Genomic DNA, 22477 nt, shown 5'->3' on the forward strand with positions numbered 1-22477 from the left:
AGAAGGCAGAGTGAGTGACAAGTCATCATCGCGGTGACTCCTCTGCTCCAGTGAGCTGTGACACTCGGCGTCGGATAGCTGTGTACAGTTCGTCTGTGTACAGTATGCTGTATCTGTCACTATGGAATAAACCATTAATTCATCAATAAAGTTGTGTTCACCGCAGCCATTTTACTCACAAATAAATATATCAAGACTAAGATTGTTCTGTACTGAATTTCTTTAACACTATTTGAGGTTATCTTACAGCTGATGATAATTTCATCAGCTGCTGCACAGCTGACCACGAGTGTCTGTAGTTCGGTCTCTCCTCTGCGCTCCGGGGTGCAGAGCGCGATGATGAAATATTAAGCAAAATTTGGTTTGAGGTTGGTTTATATATTTTATAATTGAAATGTGCTTACAGTTAAGGCTCAATAGTACAAGCACAAATAACACTGCTGGTTTGACTGTTTATGATAAAGACAATATAGAAGTGCAAAGTAACGCCTGATAGGAAGTGAAATTAAATGTTTAACTTCTACAGTCTGGCTTCAATTCACCACCTCACCAATCCCCCCCCCCCCGTCTCCAAAAATGTTCGTAAGCATGGGTCAGAGTTTACGTGTTTAGGTGCGCATATTCTCCCGTCAAGTTAGTTTTTATAGATCACAATGTTTGCGTGGGAAGTGGCGTACGCCTCTTTCAGGCCCCATTTTGTGCATATGCAATGGTTATACATGAGACCCCTGGAAAGGTTACCTTACACATGTTCAAAAACAATATTACTCATTCCACATACGTATGGCAAATGCAAAGGCTCAGGTAAAGCCAGAACTGAACATGCCTTCTCGGGTTATTCTACCAGAAAATATTTTTGTACCATCTGTTACTAGACCGACCTAGACAAGTATCCAATCATTAACTTATAAAATGATACAACGCTGAATAAAAGATACCAGATAATTGATACAAATACTTGTGGGGCGGAATAACAAATGTTTTTTAATGTCCATAGACAAACTAATTGAATGTTTTTCCACAAAATAACGCTTGATTTTTCTCCCCAGACTAAGTGACGCACCTGTTTTCATGAGGCTCTTTTGCTTTTGTCAATGATTGATGACAAATGTTTTGTAAATCAGCCAAGTAATCAACTGTCCACAGCTTAGTAAAAGTAAAAATGCAGTACTTTAATGTACTTGAGACATTGCAATTAATCAATATTTACACAACAACCAAAAACATTCCATGTCTATTTTTTTTGCCTGAAAGTAGTAGGATATCGCCATTACACATGTAGGCTATTTACATGGGTAAAGTTTTGTATTCCGTCTAAATTACTTTAAATATTAAGACCGCCAGCGTAATGTTGAATATTCTCTCAAATGTTATCATCTACTTACATCCTGAAAATCATCAGCTTTCCTAACTGAAGCGCACACCACCTGAACATGGAATGTAATTAGCATTTCTGATTAATGTTTTTTTTCAGATGCACCTTGTGATTACAAGTGCCCTCTAGTTGATTTTGTATATGAATATGTCTCCTTTTATGATAAAATAATCAAAGTGGTAAAAAAAAGTACCTGCATCACATGGTGTGAGACGAGCTTACTTCGATTAAGCGTCAAAAACATTGCATTTTTCTGCAAAGAAGATGCGAGTTATGATCAGAGTAGACTGATTCCTGGTTCCGGCTTTTTCTGCTCAAAACTGAAAAACAACTGACAGGAAAAATTGCAACAACGAAGCTGGTACAATATCCCTGTGTGATTGTGTATGAGACACAGAGAAATGTGGGCAACAGGGATTAAAGAAGGAGAGAAAGAACCATGAGACAGAGAGGGAGCTACTGAACAATCATATTAGGGAATTGGGGTGTATCGGTAGTGTTCAGTTAAATGAGATACTCCACCACAGGTTGGTTCCAGGCAGTAAAATGATAGATCAAAAGGAGGAACAACGGTAGTCAATTACAGCAGAGCATGATTAACCTAAACTAATTAAGACCCCTGGGTAATACAGGGAAAAGAAACACTTGCCGTCCCTTCACTTTTACAGTGTGAACTCCCAGTGCAGAATCTGTGCTGAGGCCGCCTTTGTTCTCAAGTGTCCCAGTCATCAGCCCAGCTGAAGGACTGCCATCTCTACTGTAGCCCTCCCTCTCCGTCTCTCTCTGCAACTTACAGTATTGTTGCAGTCGGGATGATTGTGTGCATCACTGTGCATGTACAGTGTCGTTACATCTGTTGGCCAGAAAATCTGCTGTTTTAGCCCCTGCATTATAGAAGAGGACGTCATTGATTATTAGCCCTAATTTAGTAAGGAGGACATTTTCCAAAACGTCTAACTATTGCATTAATCTCACATCAGTTGCAACATTATTGTACAGATTGAACATTATGTCCTGTAGATCAATAGATTCATTACTTTGGAAAAATAAATACAGTTGGACATCATCTATAGGATCTTTGGTTTAACAAATTAATTGAAAATAGTAAACTCTTAACCAAATTTGCTAAGGCATCAGCTATATACATTTGGATTATATGTAATGGACCTACACAAAATAGTCAAAGTTAGGTATGTACGCATTTACCCCTTTTTCTATGAAACCACTACATAAGATCTAGTGCTACGAATTACCTTCAAAAGTCACAAAATGTGTTCAATATTTCGTCCACCTTGATCTGTCACATGATCTGAAGGAGCGCCATTAAATCCATTAGTACAATATTGAAAGAATATGGCACCACAACAAAAATTGGCAAGACAGGACCAATACTCATGGATCAGACAAGGACATTAATAAGAGAGGCTACAAAGAGATGAAAGATAACTCTGAAGGAGCTTAATGGAAGAGTGGCCAGCAAAAAAAGGCATTGCTAAAAGAAAAAAATAAGAAAACACATTTCATCTTCATGAAACGGCTTGTGGAAGACTTCAAACTTGTTTTCTCATTATTGTTTTCTTCAAGCAATGGCTTTGTTTAGCCTCTCTTCCATAAAGCCAAGCTCCGTGGAGGGTACGGCTTGTCAGAGTGGTCATACGGACATGATATTCCAATCTCCTTTAAACTTTTTAAAGTGCACGGTTGTGATGTAATCACCGTTACACACAGACAAAGTGACGTGTAAACACCTGGCAAAGTACTCAGAACCACTAATGTGGTTTAGGGTTACATGTTCTCCCATTTTAATCCATCAAGAATACACTACAACACACAGGCATGTTGTGTTTATTTCAAACCAATTGGATTTTGGGTAGAAGAGACAAAGGGGGAACTAGTCTTAAAATTCCTGTCACACACAGTCTGACTATTCTATAACGCTATAGGGAATGAAGCATCCTGTGATGCTAATTGCTCTGCTGCACTTTCGCGCAACTTCACCTTGATGACAACTCCTGCTGTGTATCAGTCAGAGTGTGTCTGTGGCTCGTGTAAAAGAGCTTGTTGGAAAGTGCAGCGATGGAAAAAAGAAAAAGAAAAAAACATTATTTTTGGTCCACTGCTTACTCAATGGATCATGGGACATTAACAGCCAGACAAGCATCACCATAGACAAATATATTTGCATCAACTACGCAAAATCAGAAACAGAGGACCATGGGGAGATGCATGGGCTTTACTAATTTGGTAAACAAAGTGTTGCCTAATTACGTTAGTTCTCCTAGAATATCTGTGCAGTTAACACTAAATGGGTGATTGGCTGTTGTGGTTTCTGAACAGTAATTTCCTTAATAATGCTCCGGTGCAGAATGATTGACTGGGTGGATGTGGATCAATGCAGGTTGGTTTTTAATCAGGTACATTAATGCATACACTGTCTTGTAGGTGACCTGGATCCACTCAGCTTTGAAGTTGGAAGTGATCTTCACTAGTCATCAATTCGCAAGGAGCTCATCATTTGGAAAAACCCTCTTTGCTCCATCGCTTGGCATCATGGGAATTGAAAGAGGCTCCCCCCCCCCCCCCCCCCCCCCCCCCGTCTCTGCTTTGGGAATGCATGGTGCTGCTTTTGAGCCTGCAGGAAGCAAAATGCTGACATCAGGCAAGTATTTGAAATTTCTTAATCTGTTTTTTTTATTGCATTTTTTTATATATATAGATAGATATATATATTACACTCCAAATTGTCTTAATTAGCCTATGCCTTCCAGTCGTTGCTGTCTTGATCATTCTCAGTGTCACAAGTCATCTGAATGAAATATTCAACATTTGAATTCACAGATGAAGTTATACTTCAAACCCTTGAAAACCCAAGCATATAAAGACTTGTGAAAATACCTCCATTTCAAACTGAGTCCCTCCTCACACACGACTTTTGTCACATTGTAACACCGTTTCTGTCACTCAAAATATGGTGGGAAGTGAAGCCTAGACAGGAAATCACCACATCTCCACTAATGATAAGGATTCTCTGACATTACATTATCTGAGCTGATTCTACTTCTCACGCAGAGCCCTCTTTTGACTTCCCTAATGAACTAGCTCCCTATTCAGGTTGAGTCCGCTCCAAATGCCACCTTTCCTGCCATCTAATGTCATGTCTCATTTTCATGTTCAAACATCAATGTTTAAAATTCAGTTTTTACACAGTAATAGTGTCTGAGGACTAATTAATGACAGGCCAGATGTCACAAAGTATTGTTATGCATCAACTTGTCTCACCCATGATATTAGAATTAGTGAGAATGAGATCAGAATTTAAATAATATATTTGACATTAACTCACCAGTCAACAAAATGTTGTATAATTTGGACATTTTCCCTAGATAGCACCGAAAACTGTTTTTATTTTACATCACTGATGAAAACCCGACTGCTAACCACCCATAATATACTGCCAGCCAGCAATACAGATTATGTTTGAAGGAATACAATATAGTAAAGGTTGTTTCAGTGTGCATTATTAGCATAACTATAATCATGTACCTTTACGTGCACTGATAAGCAGTAGAAGGACTAAAGATGATCCACGAGTGTTTATTGAGATCCACTGCTACAGTATTGTTCTGTGCAGATCCCATTGTCCCATTGGTGCCTACAGCTCACACAGTACCTTTGGATCAAGAGTAGTTTTGGGTTTATGGATTTCTGAGAGGAACACGGGTCAGCATACAAAGTGCAGGACTGTGAAAAACAATATATATATATATATGGGCTCTTAAGGTCTTTCTACTTGTCAGAAAGACAGATTTAGGATTGTGTTGGATGATACATATAGTTCTTACAGGCTTAAGGTCAAATTGATCAACTTAACACTCATCAATATCATCAGAAAATGTGCACGCTTGTACTATATTAAAGCCACTTTTTAGATTCTGTACGGGATGATCAATTCAATGATGGCTCCACTTTTTTGTGAGTGGCGGAAAGTAATGAGGTACATTTACTCAATTACTCTACTTCAGTCTGATTTGGAGGTACTTGCAGCTAAGTATTTTCTTCTAAGTTATATTTCCACTCCACTACATTTCTTTTATCAGCAACATACATTTTACAGCTATACTTACAAGTTTCTAATTCGATTGTTTATTCAAAACAAATCATCATCTCATACAAGTATGCACTGTTATAGATTAAAAACACAGCAGTATAATTAATGCTTAAATGTATTATTATAAACATTTATTCCACAAGAATAATCTGAGAGAATTGGTATTAATTCTTCAGATGAAACGGCAATCACAATATCAGACATTCATTTAATACTATCCAAAGTACAGCCACAACAAAAAGAGCGATGCATTTAGCCTACGCCTGCTAACTGTGCACACTAGAGGTCGACTGATTAATTGGTGTCCATCGGATGTTTTACAAACTATCATTATCGGTGGAACTGGACTCTGATAGTGTCTGATGACTGCAAAGAAACGTATATTACCAAAAATGTAATTTATATAGCAGAGCATTATTTGTACATCATAAGCACGATAAGGTTGTTGGTTATAGTATAGAATTATGAATGTATTAGACGTTAAATGCTGCTCTTTAGAAAGCGTGCTGTCCCTGTTCAGCTAAGCATGGATGTTATAACTTGGCTAGTCGCGAGTACAAGCCTTGGACAACAATGAGCCATATCTGATCATTTGAGGACACTCTAGTGCTTTCTGTGTGGATGCACTCAACTCCTGATGATCTTCTCTTGATCAGAAAACTGCCCATCTCCCACATAATGTAGCCTGAAGTGCAGCAGCAGGCAGTCAGACTGACTGGTAATTCACTTTTACATATTTATTTACCTCAAAATAAAATACTAAAATGATCAAGGGAGCTCAACTGGCGCTACACAGCTTTGTAATGTCTAGTGCCATGCCTATAGAAATTAAGCTCATTTTGCTCAAAATGAAAAAGTACCAAAATGCCCAAATGTCAAACAAATATGATGAACGTAAAATAAACTAGGGCTGAAATAGACTGACTGGTTTCAACATCATTATCTGTGTGTCTCATAATATGTGTATATCAGGCCAGTTATTTGGCATAATACTGTAAAGTTAAACCACCATTGACCTGAGTTGTTAAACTTGACTTCAAATAGTGTAGGTCTTGTGAATCACTGACCATGTTTATATGTGTAAATATCAGGATCCATCCTTCTTTTAATCCTCAGTGCTTCATTAATAACTAGATATGCTGTTCAGCCTCCACTGCAGGAGATTAGTCCTCAAGATAAGGCAGAAAGATGACAATATGTAAGGGTTAAACCAGCAGATTTAAGGCATTTATAGTTTTTTATGTGTTACCGCATTTGTTCTTTGTGTCATTAATTTCATTTCTATTGTCATTTTGTTAGCCAGGTGTTGTAACATGTGTTGTTGCTTTTGTTGAGACCTCCAGTAGGTCTCAAATAATGTATGTTTTAGAGGCACAGTGTGTGGTGATGCTTAACAATAAATATTCTAGGGGGCTGTATAGATCAAATCTGGCAACCAGAAGCTCCTGTCACGACCAATTAGAAATGCTTGGTGACTCAAAAACCCGCTCACAGGCATGAGGCAGCTGTACCTGTGGCCATTGTCAGTCAACGGACACAACTGCACTTGTTAACCCTGTGTGGAAAAAGGACGGGTTGCAGCCTTGAGTACAACAGTCGTTCAAAAGATGAATTCAATGAATATTTTACAATGCCTTCATTATGGGTGCATGTCATTACCGCCTTTTCCATAACGCTCGACTAAGCCCCAACGAGTAGAAGTGAAGTGGGGAGCAAATGGAAGGTTTGAATTCTCTCCCCCCCCTCCTCACCCCACTCTCCCAACAAAAAACAAATTACTGTTATGGTTTAAAACTCATTTAAGTACTTTGATCGCTAATTGATGCATGTGCTGATACTTTTTAATTCACTTCTGAGTATGCACCGCTGCTTTATTAAGCCTCTCGAAAAATTCAACCCAGTGAAGTGGTTCTGCTGCTCCTTCAAAGCTATGTGGATTTTGATTTTCAGATTCTGTTTTTCTTTGCACTTTAATGAGCTCTAGTTTGCCTGTGACGCGACTATGGGAAAGGCTTGAGGATTATTTTCTGTGCCTGGGTTGAACCTAAAGAAAGTTTATGGATTTAAGAAGAGATGAACAACTCATCACGGAGCGACTGAGGCGCCACTTAATAACGTGACGGACAACGTTTCCTTCACTTCACCGCCACTGCTTATATTTTATATGCAAATACATTTAAATGTGAGATATTAGGGCCAAACTAAATTCCACTGTATATTGTTGGGATTAACAGATAATAATTAGTTTCTTTTTTTCTAAATCCCTTGAATAAATTGGTTTTCCTTGCATACATTTATTGGTGACTGAAAATGACAATGTGGAGGATTTGGTTTGCAGATTGCAACCATCTGAAGTCTGCGGTAAAACCATAATGGCGTTGTTCCCCTCGCTCAGAGAGGCCATCGATACCAATACATCCCTACTTAAGAAGCAACGGAAGTCAGACAGCAGCAGAGAGAGACTCTTATTAGAGTCAGTGTTTATTTTGTCCATTCTGGGCTAATGTAGAAACACGGCGCTGCAACATGACCGACTCCGCAAAGAGAATCCGCTCCATATGTAGATATGACGGGTTCATTCCTACGTATTTAACGATTTTAAGGTGTTTATACAACAGTGAAAACATAGTTATGAATATTATATTTCAACAAAGCTAATATATGTCCCAAAGTGCTGCACAAAAACAAAAATGTAAACGCATTTGTAAAATAAAATTATTTTCATTCTAATAACCTTTACAGTTGTGCCATACAGCTTGGTCTTGTATATAACAGCGCAGCACCAACAACAATATCACACAGCCACTCTGAGTGGTATATAACGCAAAAACATTGTCCCAAATCACCATGATATACTGTGCAGCATTTCACGTAATATATCGTACAACATATAACATAACACACACACACACACAGCAGACCACAGCCTCAATATTCTTCTGAAAGGGAAGTGTAAGTCTTCCATCGGGGGAGCAGCAGGTGCTCGGTGAGCTGGGGGATTAACGTGAGGAGTTCAGTGTCTTTATTGCAGGGAAGAAAAAGCCGTTTTCACAGTGGTTCGTCTCGGTAGCCAGTGATTTGTACTGTGGCACCTCCCAAATGATACAAGAAATAAATACAAATAAAATACTAACCATCACACTAGCTGTGTGCTCTCTAGGATACATTATTTTCCTCAACTACAGTATGTTTTATGTGAGATCATGTTGTGCTATTATATGGTTATATAACCAACATGTGGTGCATTGGAAACTGTCTTTTGCTTCTTCAGATGAAAATATGGAACATTGACATCATCTCTCACACTGCCTGACCATGACAAGCTGTCCAATTCTAAGGACTTTTTCAGCTTACCTTGTGGATGTTTGTTTTTACCTGGTGAATGGACACTGGACGGCATGTATTAAGTTCTATTTCTTTCATGAGGTTGTGTGTGTAATTTCCTTGACCGGTAGATTGGCACTGCTTTGATGATCTTGCACTGACAAACTAAGGTGGGTACACATTTCTATTAGGTGTTTGCTATGAAGTAAAGGGCCTCTTCAAGATCAAACACGACAGAATGCTCCCATCATATCATTTCCAAAAGGATTGCAATCAGAAATATTTGGCGAGATTAGTTTTTTGAGTGGCCAATAAGCATATCCTTTAATCTTTTCCCGTGGTTCAAAGAGTTTCAAAAATGTACACAAACATTTTTTTCCAGCCTATTTTTAAGATTACGAGGCCCGCAAAGGTTTTCCAGTCTATTAGGGTTCACTGTTAAATGGTGCAGGTTATTATCGAACAAAACAATACCTGGACTTTTGATCCAAACACTGCTCTCTGATGCGTGTCTTCCTAAAGAGCTCTGTATAGGTGGCTATTAGCAGAATCCTGACACGAGGCAGCCACGTGTTCTGTTGAAGCAGGGCATAATAGCTTCATGCACCAGATCGATAGATCAATCAGGCTTTCATTACTAATTCGTAGGTTTCTTTCCTGCAGCACAGCATATTAACAGGAGAAGGCACTGGTACGCTAGCTGCACACCTACAATAACCTCACCAAATTACACCTGCCTATGTTGTGCCTCGTCCTATTTCTATGCAGCCTAATGAAGCAATTGCACCTTGGGCAGAAATCAAGAGTTGATCTGTCTTACAAGGTTAATCGGATAATTTATAACAAGACTGTTGCAAAGCCACCTCTGCTGCATGGCAGTCCAGCTGAGGCAGCAAGTATGCAAGCACACACACACACACACACACACACCCCGTCATGCAGGCGTTTGCCGAGTACACACAACACAAGTTTGGCATGACCCTTATCAGAGTGTGACAGTCTAATTACAGCTCAGGCAGTGGGAGTCCATTGATTTGAAGATAAATGTTAGCACACCTGTGTGCTGAATACGTTACAATCTTTATCTGGCTCTTTAATGGCTTTGTAAAAATGCGTCATTAAGGCTCATTACAGTGGTGTGAGGCATTAAGCATTAATTAGTTTACCATTGTGAATTGTCAGCCTTACTTTCAGACAAACACAAAATGCTCGGTAGTTCAAATAAACGGAAATAGAGCACAGCTACTGAAACACCTTGTTCCATAGAATATTCAAGGATAATTTGTTGTTTATTTAAATCCACATGGAGCACCAAATGGGTGGCACACCAGGACAATTCAGATATTGTCAAAATACATCAGCTTTTAACGAGTAAAGTTTCAAAGATTATTTCTGATTATCTTAACATTTGGACGGACGCCAGAGAAGAGCCAAGAATGATTTGCAAATACTGTGTGACCTAGATCTGCCAGGTAATGCATATCTAGTACCACCGCTGACACCATCTAAAAGGGAACGGTCCTTGGACTATAATGAGCTGTGAAATTACACTATGAATAGAGAAGCCAGGGCTCCAGTCTGCCCAGTTCCTCCCGTTAACTTGGTGAAACTGGGCAGATGACACAGAGGACGAGGACAACTTTCCAGACTTAAATTCTGACGACTGAGTAGAGGAATATGGTGCAGGAGGCTCTCAGAGATTTGAACACAGAGACATAATCATGACGGCTAGAATGGTGAATATTATGGAGCGCAGTTATTTCAGGAGTGGAAGAGAGGTAATGGCAGGGAATGATTGACATCTTGTGGGGCACATTCACCCTCTTTTGGAAAAGCTCGATTTTTGGTCAATGTAAAATTGACTTGGATTTACATCACCATCATTATTTTACCTGGAAAGGAGAAGTTACAAGCAACATAACACGTTTGTAACAGTTGCAGCACAATTTATGTCAACAGATGGCATGTACCGAACAAAAAGATGCAGGAAAGCCCTCTCTGAAATGTCGATTTGTCTGCTATTACGCAGGAAAGACCATCCATGACCTCAGCTGATCGGGTGCTGCTGGGTATTTCTGTCAAACTCACTTTTTTTTCATATACTATTCTTTTCCTTGAAGTTGTTTGTACACAAGAGGGAAATGGGATGAAATAAATAAGAACATTCTCAGATCAAGTCATTTAGAGCAGTGTGAATGAAGTCTCCCTTCCCAAAAACATATTTGATTAACGCTGCAAATTTAGTGAATTTGTAAAAATGATATCATTTGAAATGGGATGTAATAAACACAAGGCGAAAGGCTGGGGTCACAGTAGACAGACAGGAACTGCATTGTAGTCATAATGGGAGTTGTTTTATTGTGTTAACACCAGCCGTGCCCTGGATTAAACTAGTTCACCTGACTGCAAACAGCTATTAATGGAACAAGGAGCAAACTGAGAACAACTCTTTATTGAAGGACACTTTTTGTTTCATACCAACTGCCTCAGAGTCTCCCGTTTTATTGTGAATCTTGCCTTCGCATCTCCTGGGTTGCCACAGTATCCATATGTGAAACGGAAAACAAACACACGTTTACTTACGATTCACCACCGGTACTCTATTATGAACAAATGTTCTCATCATCGTATGTCGTCCGAGTTGAAAATGCCAATAAACTCAACATACAGTAAAATAGACCAGTACAGGAAGGGATGCATGTGTGTTAGTGTGTGTGAGAGAATGGGTGACTGGCAGGCAAATTGTAAAGTGCTTTGGATACAAGAACTACAGTATATGAATGCAGCCTTGTACAGATAATGCTGGAAAATGCTAAATTTGTAGGGATAGTTGGAAACCAAAAAGCATAATGTTTCTGGCTCATTGCATTTTTTTTTTCTTCTTAAAAAGCTACCATCAACATCCCAGCATGACTGCACTTGCACATGAATTTTAGCCAAATTCAAAGACCCCATCAATCTCCATGTGCGACTATAATGAAACTCATATCTATAGTAATGTGGTATCTGCTGAGTTTAGAGATTGATAATGTTGTATTTGTAATGGTTGTCTTTTTTTGTAAATTCATCTTGTGAATAAAAAAGGACTGCAATAACAATATCAAAAAGCACAAAGATGTCAGGGTGAAAATACCAAACATCTATTTAGCGCAGGCCATTAAGAGAAAAAGGATAGGGTACAAGGATTCCTTTTACACCCATGTGATTTCCTCCTAAAGATAAGACCGAGTGCTGGTGATGTTTTCTGATACTGTTCACAAAACAATCCTGCATTCATTTGCCTGCCAAAGCCAAAGTAAATAGCACAGCCAGCCCTCCACTAACTGAATCAAGCTCTCACTGAGAACAAGTGGAGACACTGATGCAGAACACATCTCCCCTGATTCAGGCCATTCCTTGGTTATCCCGTACATTTATATACAGCACATATTTATTATTTATTTATTCATTCCCTCCTTCACGGCTCTGGCAGTCACACTCGACCCTCCTTGTAACAACTGTAGCATCTCCCGAATCCCCCCCCCCTCCTTCCACTTCTCTCTTTGCCGTAGGCCCGTGGGTGGTTGAAATAATTTGCTTAATTTGTTGCCATTCACTCTCAGGACATGGATCAAAGAACTGTTAAATTGCACTGACGTGGCAGCATCTCGGAGTGACTGAGTGTGGAAGAAGAGAGGGAGAGGTAAGCCCCCCAGCTAAAGGAGGAAACTTCCAACATCCTCAGTGCCACCAGTGTGTGTGTGTGTGTGTGTGTGTGTGTGTGTGTGTGTGTGTGTGTGTGTGTGTGTGTGTGTGTGTGTGTGTGTGTGTGTGTGTGTGTGTGTGTGTGTGTGTGTTGCCAGGGGAAAACGAGGATGAGACACCTACACTCTCCAATAGCAGGCCAAGTCCTGTTGCTGTGTGGATGCTGCTGATAATGGCTGCAGCCAAGTGAGATATTATGTCAGTAGACATTCAAGCAGTACTACACTCGGCTGTTTATTGGTGATGAACGCAGAATGAGTGGGTATTTATATTGGGAATGTTATGGGATTAAAATAAAAAGGGTTTGCCAGGAATGATGTAAACTTTTTGGATCTGAGCCTCATTTCCTGATCCCCTCGCGGTCCCAATACCCTCAACCAAGACAATTGCAATTTCTACACTCAAACTACTGATCAGCACTTTTTCTTCACTTTGCTGTCCTATTCTTGCTAATTCTAATTAATAAGCGGCATGAAACGTCAACTTACCACAGAGTATGATCATGAAAAAGACCGTTAGAATGATGCAATTAGCCAGAGGACTCCGATGAGAGATACATGCAATCAAAGTGTGAAAAGAGGAAGGGAGGCAATGTAGCAGCGGGCTGGGGGAAGGAGAAAAAAGCAGATGCTGCAAAAAAGAAAAAAAAAGGAAAAGGAAAAAAAGATCTTCAAAGAGAGAGATGGGGTTGAAAACCCAGGAGAGGGAGCTGCGGGAGCACTTGTCTTCTTGGGCATAAATGTGACAGAGCTCCTCCCGGACCAGGGAAGACAGAGAACCAATGAGCAGCAGGGAATGTTCTCTTTCTTCATTTCTCTCTCCTTTTTCTTTACTTCCTTTTTACTTTTGTTGTCTTAAAATGTGCAAGTGGAGGAAACGCAAAGCATCTGTTGTGATTAAAAGTGACAGTGACCTATCATTATAGGAGGAAGTTACCTCTACAGACAAAACAGCTACTCACGTTTGACTATCTTCAGCTGACTAAACTTTGTGGACGAGTCTATAATGTTGTGTATTTTGACAATGAATGCATATGTAAATTATAATACCATGCATCCGTGGTTTAGCCAGTGAGACAGTCAATCCACAGCTGTCAAGTCTGATGCCTTAATACTCTCAGACGCATCAATGTGTGCATTTAGAATATGATGCAACTGGACGTGTGAAATCCTTTCTGCGAAGGCGTTCTCCATGTGGACTTCAGCACCATGGACAGAGACATTTTCCTTTAAAAAGGGCTGCTTTCAACTGACCATGCAGCAAACTCATGAGCTTGTACTGCATATATTACTCTCAAGCAATGAGTCTACGTAGGATTCAATACACACTTTTCAAGCACCAATCATTTGTATTCATGCATAGGCAGATTCTTTTGTGAACAGTGCTAATTACTCTGCACTCGGCGTGAGGTTCATCTGGTTTTCTGTTGTCATTTTGACATAAACTAACAAGTAACGGCTTTCAAGCACAGGACAGGGCTACTCTTATACATCTTACATCCTCCATGCTTTACATAATATCCAAGCATCACTGCAAAACGATTGCAAACAGGACTGCAAGTCAAAGATGAAGCTGCCTGATGTTCGTAGATGATAAAACTGGCTCTCATTATTGATTAATTCACTTGCCGATGTACAGACCTGGCAGAGAGTATGTTTGCGTGCATGCTGCTATTCTCTCCATATTTCAGTCTCAGTATATTTATGAACTTCTGTATGTAAATGCCAAATCTCATTTTTACCAACGAGGATACGTTATAAATATCCCAACAATGAGAGGGATCTTAAAGGTTGTTTTTGTTAGTTGCATTTGACGGAGATGTCTGAATGTTAACAACTGTACATGTGGCGTTTCTTTCCTGGATTTCATAGAGAAGATTGCTTTTGACAATGGTGATCCATTAGAGGAGGTGGACTAAAACCTCTAAAGGATGGTGGGATTTCATCATGTTTCTTTTAGTCGATCAGTCACTCTCAGTCCCTTTGCACAAGCTGTAGCCACAGCCTGATGAGTCACCTTGGCAAGTGTTGTGCTCGTTTCTGTTAATTGCAATGCTTTTGATTTTTAAGATGACTTTAAAAAGTGACTCATCTGTATCTGCAAAGTGCATCACAGTGTGTATGCATGCCAGCCTCTGTACACATGCATTTCTCAAGCATTACTCATGCTAATTTAAGGTATTCAAATGTGTAAAATATCATGAAGGACAGGAAATGAAGGCAAAGCAGTGAACAACTGATAACATGTTCTTATGGCTTCATTGTCTTCATTTTTTCTGTTATTGGTTATTTTGCCGTGCTTTCAAACGTTCCCCCTTTTTTATTCTCAGCCTTCTATGTTTTACTGTCCATCATTCTATTGTTAGCGGTGAGTCTAGTTTCTGTCATTCTTCCAGAGATTCCCTGTGTGTTCCAGACAGCATTTCTCCTTCACATGATTTCTATTACATACATTCTGCAGTTCTTGTTTCCGTCTTATTGTATCCTAATAATCCAGCTGTATTAGAGGGAATTATTTTAACATGTTTGGTTCTTTGAAGAGGTTGCGGAGCAAGTGGGACAAAACTGCTAAGGGTGGTAGCCAGAGCTTTACTGTCTACTTCAAACTAGTTACTTTTTTAGTTGATGCTTTACAAATTAAAAAATGTAGTAAACAAAAACTAATGAATAAATAACAAAAGTTACATAGAATAAAAAGGAATAAATTACATTGTTTTACATCGTTTAATTAAATGGTAAAATAGTTTAAACATAAAGTAATGTTCGGATGGACATTATTACCGGTGTAAGTATACCAATCTGTGCAATGAAGTACAGAATGTGTACAAGTTACTTAACCCTTCTGTTATGTTCGTTTCTTAGGTACAGCCATGATGTTCGTGGGTCAATATGACCCGGTGCATGTTTAATCATCCAAAAGTTGTCAGAAACCAAAAAATCCTAATAAATATAGTTTGTACCTCATCACCAACACCCTTACTAACAATTCAATCAGTATTTAGTGGAATGAAGTTATTCACCCCTCCATAGATCATAGTTCAATGAGGGTAACTCACTCGTTTTAATGAAAAACACATGTTAAAACAATTTTTTAGGTACATTGGAAAAACCTAGATGTAAATTGCATTAGTCTATCATAACATGTATTTTTCTCTAAATTATTTTTACATTTTGAAACATTATTTTTTTCATGGGGTGATGTAGATAAATGGAGATGAGACACCTCTGCTGTTCAGGGTCATATTGACCCGCTCACTCAAAATCAAGCCAAATGAGTCATGAGGATTTGTATTGAAATTAAACTGTACTCATGTTTACTTATAGTGTTAAGGAACAGACATTTACAAAAATTAACAAGATATGAACACAATGAACGAGGTGTGTGTGTGTGTGTGTGTGTGTGTGTGTGTGTGTGTGTGTGTGTGTGTGTGTGTGTGTGTGTGTGTGTGTCTACACAGCACACGAGTGACATGTCGTCACGGTGTGCTTTGTGCTGATACATGTTGCCACTGTCTTTATAATATTTTCGGTATACGTGTGTTGGGTGAGGATGACTACTGTATTTCACAATTTTTTGACACAAATGTCTCGCTTGGAGGAACAGATATATCAGTTTCCTCATCTGATGGTTCATAATCAGTAACATTGTAATCTGAATTGACCTCAAGATGGTCTTCATGTTCAGACACATCCTCCTCTATTTCACTGTTGGGATCAAGGATGTGCTCCAGAGCCTCCAGGGCTGTCATCCTTTTGTTTCTGTTGCTCATGTTGTCCTCCAGTAAGCTACTGTGTTGCATGTATCTGCAGAGTGTAATGTTGGTAGGACTCCCAAGCAACCCTTTCATATGTTTCTCCCCTCTCCTGCTAAGTGTGGGCGGAGTTTTCCCGCGAGAAAAAAAAAAAATCTCGCCAAAATAGTATCTTTCTCGCACAGGTGCGGTAGTGAGACCGCACGTGTGTGTGTGTGTGTGTGTGTGTGTGTGTGTGTGTGTGTGTGTGTGTGTGTGTGTGTGTGTGTGTGTGTGTGTGTGTGTGTGTGTGTGTGTGTGTGTGTGTGTGTGTGTGTGTGAAATGGGGTGAAACATGTTGGGAGGAGTAAGAGATACTTTGTCTCACATTTTCAAAGAAAGAAATGGTCTAAACTTGACCCTTCTGACCCCTTATAGCCTCCACTTTCACTGCCGGGTCAAATTGACCCGAACATCATCTCTGTTATATAAACCTGCAGGGGGGGGGTTGCACATACATGATATTTTTTATTTAATTTTTTTCATGTTGATTACCCTAATTAAGGCAAGCAGAAGAAGTTACATACAGAAAAAGTACTTTAAAATATTTTTTCTAGATTTTCAAACTTTGAAACGGGTCAATTTGACCCGCAACATAACAGGAGGGTTAAACCTATGGTCTTAGGCACTATTCTCTAGCTGAGTGTAGTTGTTTTCTCTCTGCACTATCCTGGCCACACATATAAACAGCGTACTTGAAATAAAAGCCCCACTGGGTTATGAGTCAACATCCAGAATACTGTGTAAAGGTAAAAAAAAAGACCTACTATTTCCTCAGAGTCAGTGTTGCTACCTGAAAACACTTTAAAAAACAGCCAGTGCTATCCGTGGATGAGTTGGGATTGCTGAATGATGCTCCGGGAGCTGGAACTGTGGATAAATTGATCACTTGCAATAGCTTGGGGAAACTGTAGATAACATAAACCATGTTTTACTGTAGAATCGAACAGGTGGATCAGAGGGGTAATAGCCCACTTTGATGTCTGTTTGCCCAGACCTCACACTGGTTTGACTGGTCAATGTAGGTAACCCCAGAGCCGTCCCTTTAGAATAAACTTTATACGGTTGGAGTTTGTGGTTTATAATAACTTTTAATAAAATTTAAATTGCACTTGTAGTTCTTATTGACTTTCTTATTGAGTGTAACAGGCAAACTGCAAACTGAGGTTTGAATTCTCACACTTCTAATTACCTACTGTACACATAGCGAGAATATATGCTAGACGTCCTACACACTGACCCTAACCCTAACCCTAACCCTATAATGCTGAAGTACTTTGTTTTGTTACTAAATAAGGAGATTTGATGTTACATGTTGCCGTACCTGCACGGCCTAACAGCTGCAAAGTCTGTTTTCTGGGAACTAGTTGTAGTTTGAAGGAACAATTCAAACTAAATCCAAGACAACGTTGCATTACAGTAAGTACCATTACAGAAAATAATTCAACAAAAAGTTTCAAGTAGTAGTGGATCTTCACTTGAGCACAGTATATGGTCATTATTGAAAAATGGAAACAACACAACTGTAAATCTGCCTAAAACAGGCAGATTTCCATGGCTGAGAGGGGAGACCGTGTGCATAAAGCAACTATTGGCCGAGTGATTCACAAGTCACAGTTTTACGGCCGTCAAAAGAAACCTGCATGACATCTGGGCTGTCAGACGGCACGTGGGAGAGTCTGAATCTCTCTCTCTCTCTCTATCCATCATATAATACGAAAACATAAAATATTCAACACACCTCACTAATGCAACACAATGTTTTTCAGTGTGAAAGAGCAATGTCTGTTTTTCAGAGTGAAAATGTATTGTCTATGTATTCCCATGATATTTCCACATACAGTCACAGAACAGCAGAGGGAATATAAAATAGTGTTTACAGACGCCTTTCCAGGACACAGCTTCATCCCGGCTGTCTGGACAGGTTCTACTACCTTCAACACAAAATGCAGACACTATCACAGAGTTGAGTGCACAGTCTGCTGCAAAAGCAGACATAAAGAAAAAGTGAGAGTTAAATGCATTTGGTAACACTTTACAATACAGTAGTGTGAGTAATTACCAAGGACTGAGTGAGGAATAAATTATGAATTGTTTAAATGTAGCTGCTGAATAACTCAATCCAAGGTCAACAGTGTAGATTATGTCTAATAACCAGAGAACATACTGGAAACCTATGTGAATAAATCATTAGGTAAAGATTAGTTCATGAATATATTTAAATCGATAACTTTCCTCTTGAGTAGTAGAATCCGCCACTGAGCAGCACAAAACCAGTAACTCATTACTTACTACGGTTGAACTGGCTCCATGTTGAGAACCGCCTGAAGGCAAAGGTGCTCAATATGGAGTTCAGAGCATATCTATTCTATTATTAGCAAACCAGAGACGGGAGGATTCTCAAAAAAAATATCTAATGATCATATTCAGATGTGTGGAAAGGCTATAAGTCCAAACACAAACTGCTTTCACAAATTGTTATGAGTTTGTATGTTTCACCCTCAATTTATTGCTAAATAATAGTCACTGAAAAGGCCTTGCATTGACAATGTTTACATTGGATTGTAACCTTCAATCATCAAATAACAGCATGCTCTTCATATATTTATCACAGGAGTGGATGGACCTATAATCTAACCATACCAGGAGACATGGACAGAAGAAAGGCGCCCACTTTACAATTTGCTGTCCCCCAAGGCCAGCACAAATACACCGCTATTCCAGTACCGCATCAGATCTCTGTTTGCTGTAGTTCCAGGACTGCTGAACAGATAATAAATGACTTACAGTTATCTACAGTACTCATCTGTGCATCATGCACGACGCTACTTTTGTAGAGGCTCATGTAGGTTAATGTTAATGCATGTTTGCTTTTGCCAGAAATGCTTGCTGCACATGCTTGGCTACATTTCACTCAGCAGTTCTTGTTGGACATTTAGCGTTCAGCCACATTTAAGGAGTTTACACTTCAGGCGTCAGAACTAACCCTGAATTGACTGGAATTAAATGAGTTACAAGTTAAGTGTGTCAGTAGTGGGTGTTTACAATTTGAGAAAAAAAAAAGACATGTCCTATTGGCTTGAGGTTTTGTGTGGCTTGTTAGCGGTCCAACATACAGCCAGATAATAAAAAAAAAGAGCTGTGATCTGTGGCAACAACCGACTCTGCTCCTTTCCAGGCGAGAATTCTATTTCCTGGCCTAAAGTGAGCACAGGAACACCACACGCTATCATTTGCTGATCCCAATCTACCACTCACAAGTCTGCACTTTGACTTATTGAACTTTGCATGAATGTTAGCGGACAAAAGTGAGCAGAAGTATTCCTACACAGCAGAAGTACACACATTTCCTGTTGTTTTTCTTAGTCCCATATCAGGTGCAAATCTTTCTAAATCATTCTCATATGTTCATTTACAATTAAAAAAAAAAAATGCATCCTTGATATAAATGACTTCATGTTGTATTAATTGAATTCCAGCTGTGAGCCACCATTGTCGTAGCTCATGAAGCTGGTTTAAACAAGGAGGGAGGACAGACTCACAGCACCCACTGGTATCACGAATAAAACAAGCATTATTAAATGTTCTTACACCAAATATGAATTATGTCTTATAATATACCATCTTATGCTTACAGGTCAGAGTAGCATCTGTCTGTAAAGTATACGACATGTGGGTGTGAATATTGATGTATATGTGCTCTAAATAGGCCGATTCATAGTTAATCAAGAAGTACTCCTGAGGAAAGCGGTTAGAATGTTGATTCACAGATATTGATGAACTATTCATAACCTTATGACTAATTAATATAGTGTATCCCCCAGCTCGAGTAACTCACCATGATCTACAATATAGACTGTATTCTTATTTAACAATTGATTAAGTAGGAGGTCGTTTGTGATTCGCCCCCCCACTCGTTCCTTATTAACTACTAACAAATGTGTGTTACCAATAAATTTCAATATGAACTTACTGTAAAAAAATTATGATTCTTTTAATTAATTTTTTGAAAGTTTTGTTTTTAAATGAATAAACGTCTATCTGTAGCATTAATTGCATATCTTAAAAGGATTCATTTGTTGTCTTATCTATTCTGATAGCTCAGGTAAAATAGTTTTGTTTTAGCATTTCCAGTATGTGCTTTGCATACCCCCTTGGCATCTGCTTAAAGATTTGTACGGAGCTTAAAGCAAGTGAATTTGAAAAATCGAACAAGTAAAAAAGAAAGTCTGCAGATCCCATTAAATGCAACCGTGTGTACATAGAGAGGGCATTGCTAAATTAGTCAAAGCTCTTTTGAAATACACTGAGAAACTCATACGAGAGTATTGATTTAATTCCTTCCTCCCTTTCTCTGCTGCCAATACAGTGTGCTAGATAATTGCCTGTAGGTTGAAAGGAAGTGTATCTATTTTGAAACTACTTTCATATCATCTGAGAAAAAAGAAAAAGAAAAAAAAGCAGTCCTTGACACCGCTGAACCTCCTATCCATTCTTGTGAGTGCTCCTTTAGAAGCCATTAATGGTAAAGACACAACAGGGCTTGGTGCCATCATGAGAAGAGCAATGAACAAGCTGGCAGAGTCAGAGATGGCATGAAGCTCGATTGAGATATGATTGCTGCAGGACAGTTTTTCCTCCTCAACATTGTTTTAGCCGTGTGAATAATACATTTGGAACGTATTAAGCTAAGGGAAAGAGAGACAAACGCAGAGTGCAGGTGGGGCGCAACACATTTACACTCTGTTTTAGATTACTCCGTTTTGCTCTGTTGCTCTTCACTGCCGGGCAGATCACTCCATCTGTGGGTACCTCTCAATTCGGGAATATCAGACCCTCTGCCACTTTAACGACAGGCTGTTCATGAGTTAATACAACTAGCATCTCAGAATAACATACCAAAATCCCCCTCAAAAGATATACAAATTCAGGGGTAAATGTGTTGCACTACATTCAAAATAATGTTGCAGTGCTGTCAGAATGTATTAGGGCAGTGATATGCTGGCATTGTTTTGGCTCTGTATTCAGCACACACGATTTAAAAATGGAAGAATGACTGTTATAGTGCGACTATCGGCTGTAAGGGTGTTTGAGAGTTTTCATATCAAGTGAACACTGTAGGACTCATTCCTTCTGAAGCTGTATTAACTTTTTCAATTGTAGCAGAGTGTTTGTCAAAACTCGTGCATTTACTATACTGTCCCCTAAAAACCCTGTCTTCTAAGAATTGTGTATACACAACTCATTTACAAAAAAAAAATGTGTTTTGATAGAAATGCAATGACAATATGTTCTTGCAACACAATATGTGTTTGTAGCAGCTAAAGCATGATTGATATTTTCTAACGGTTAGCTTTAGGCAGTCAAAGCACTGTGGTAAGGGAACAATCAAGGTTGTGCATGATTATTAAAATACAGCACATTACTATATTCAAATGTAACTAAACCACAGTCTGTATGTAATATTAACCAAATTGCATTAACCAGACTTGGGGTTTAAGAAATATTAATACATGTAAACGTATTTACTAGGAACCTGTTGTGGTCGCTGTCCAGGGTCCTGATTCTGGGGTCGTCCTTAATATTTCCTGTTGGGGAAACTGATGGCCAAGAGTTTGCTTTGACTGGGCAGTCTACTATTTACCTCACCTGTCAAGCTCACTATATCCAGTTTAGGCAAATCCAGCGGCTGATTGGTGTGTTTGCTTGTGTTGTGTGTCAGTCCAACACGGAAGAAAAACTTGGTGGTTCCAAAACTTTTGACACTATTTTCATCAGTTACTGAAACAAAAGGAATTGTTTTCAGATTATATTCATCTCCTCTATTTTACTGTTAATATGCATACTCATATCTTCATTTAAACCTGTGCCTGTTCCCTTTTGACTACTTTAATAAAAGTGCCATTTATCTAGTCTCAATGTCATCAGTGCTAGCTGCAGATGACAACGGCTGTCAGGATCTGACACCGCCATTGCGGCGAGTGGGCCAAGTGGGAGAGGCTTTAGATAACATAGAGCAGGGTTGTTTGACGTGAGGAGAGCGACCGGTAGTTAGACACTCAATCAGCAGGGGACAGAAGGGCTTGCCAATCTCTAAGGGTCACAACCCAGCCTCCATCTGTCACTCTGAAGCCCC

This window comes from Pholis gunnellus, assembly GCF_910591455.1.
Source record: "Pholis gunnellus genome assembly, chromosome: 9".
Lineage (NCBI taxonomy): Eukaryota > Metazoa > Chordata > Actinopteri > Perciformes > Pholidae > Pholis > Pholis gunnellus.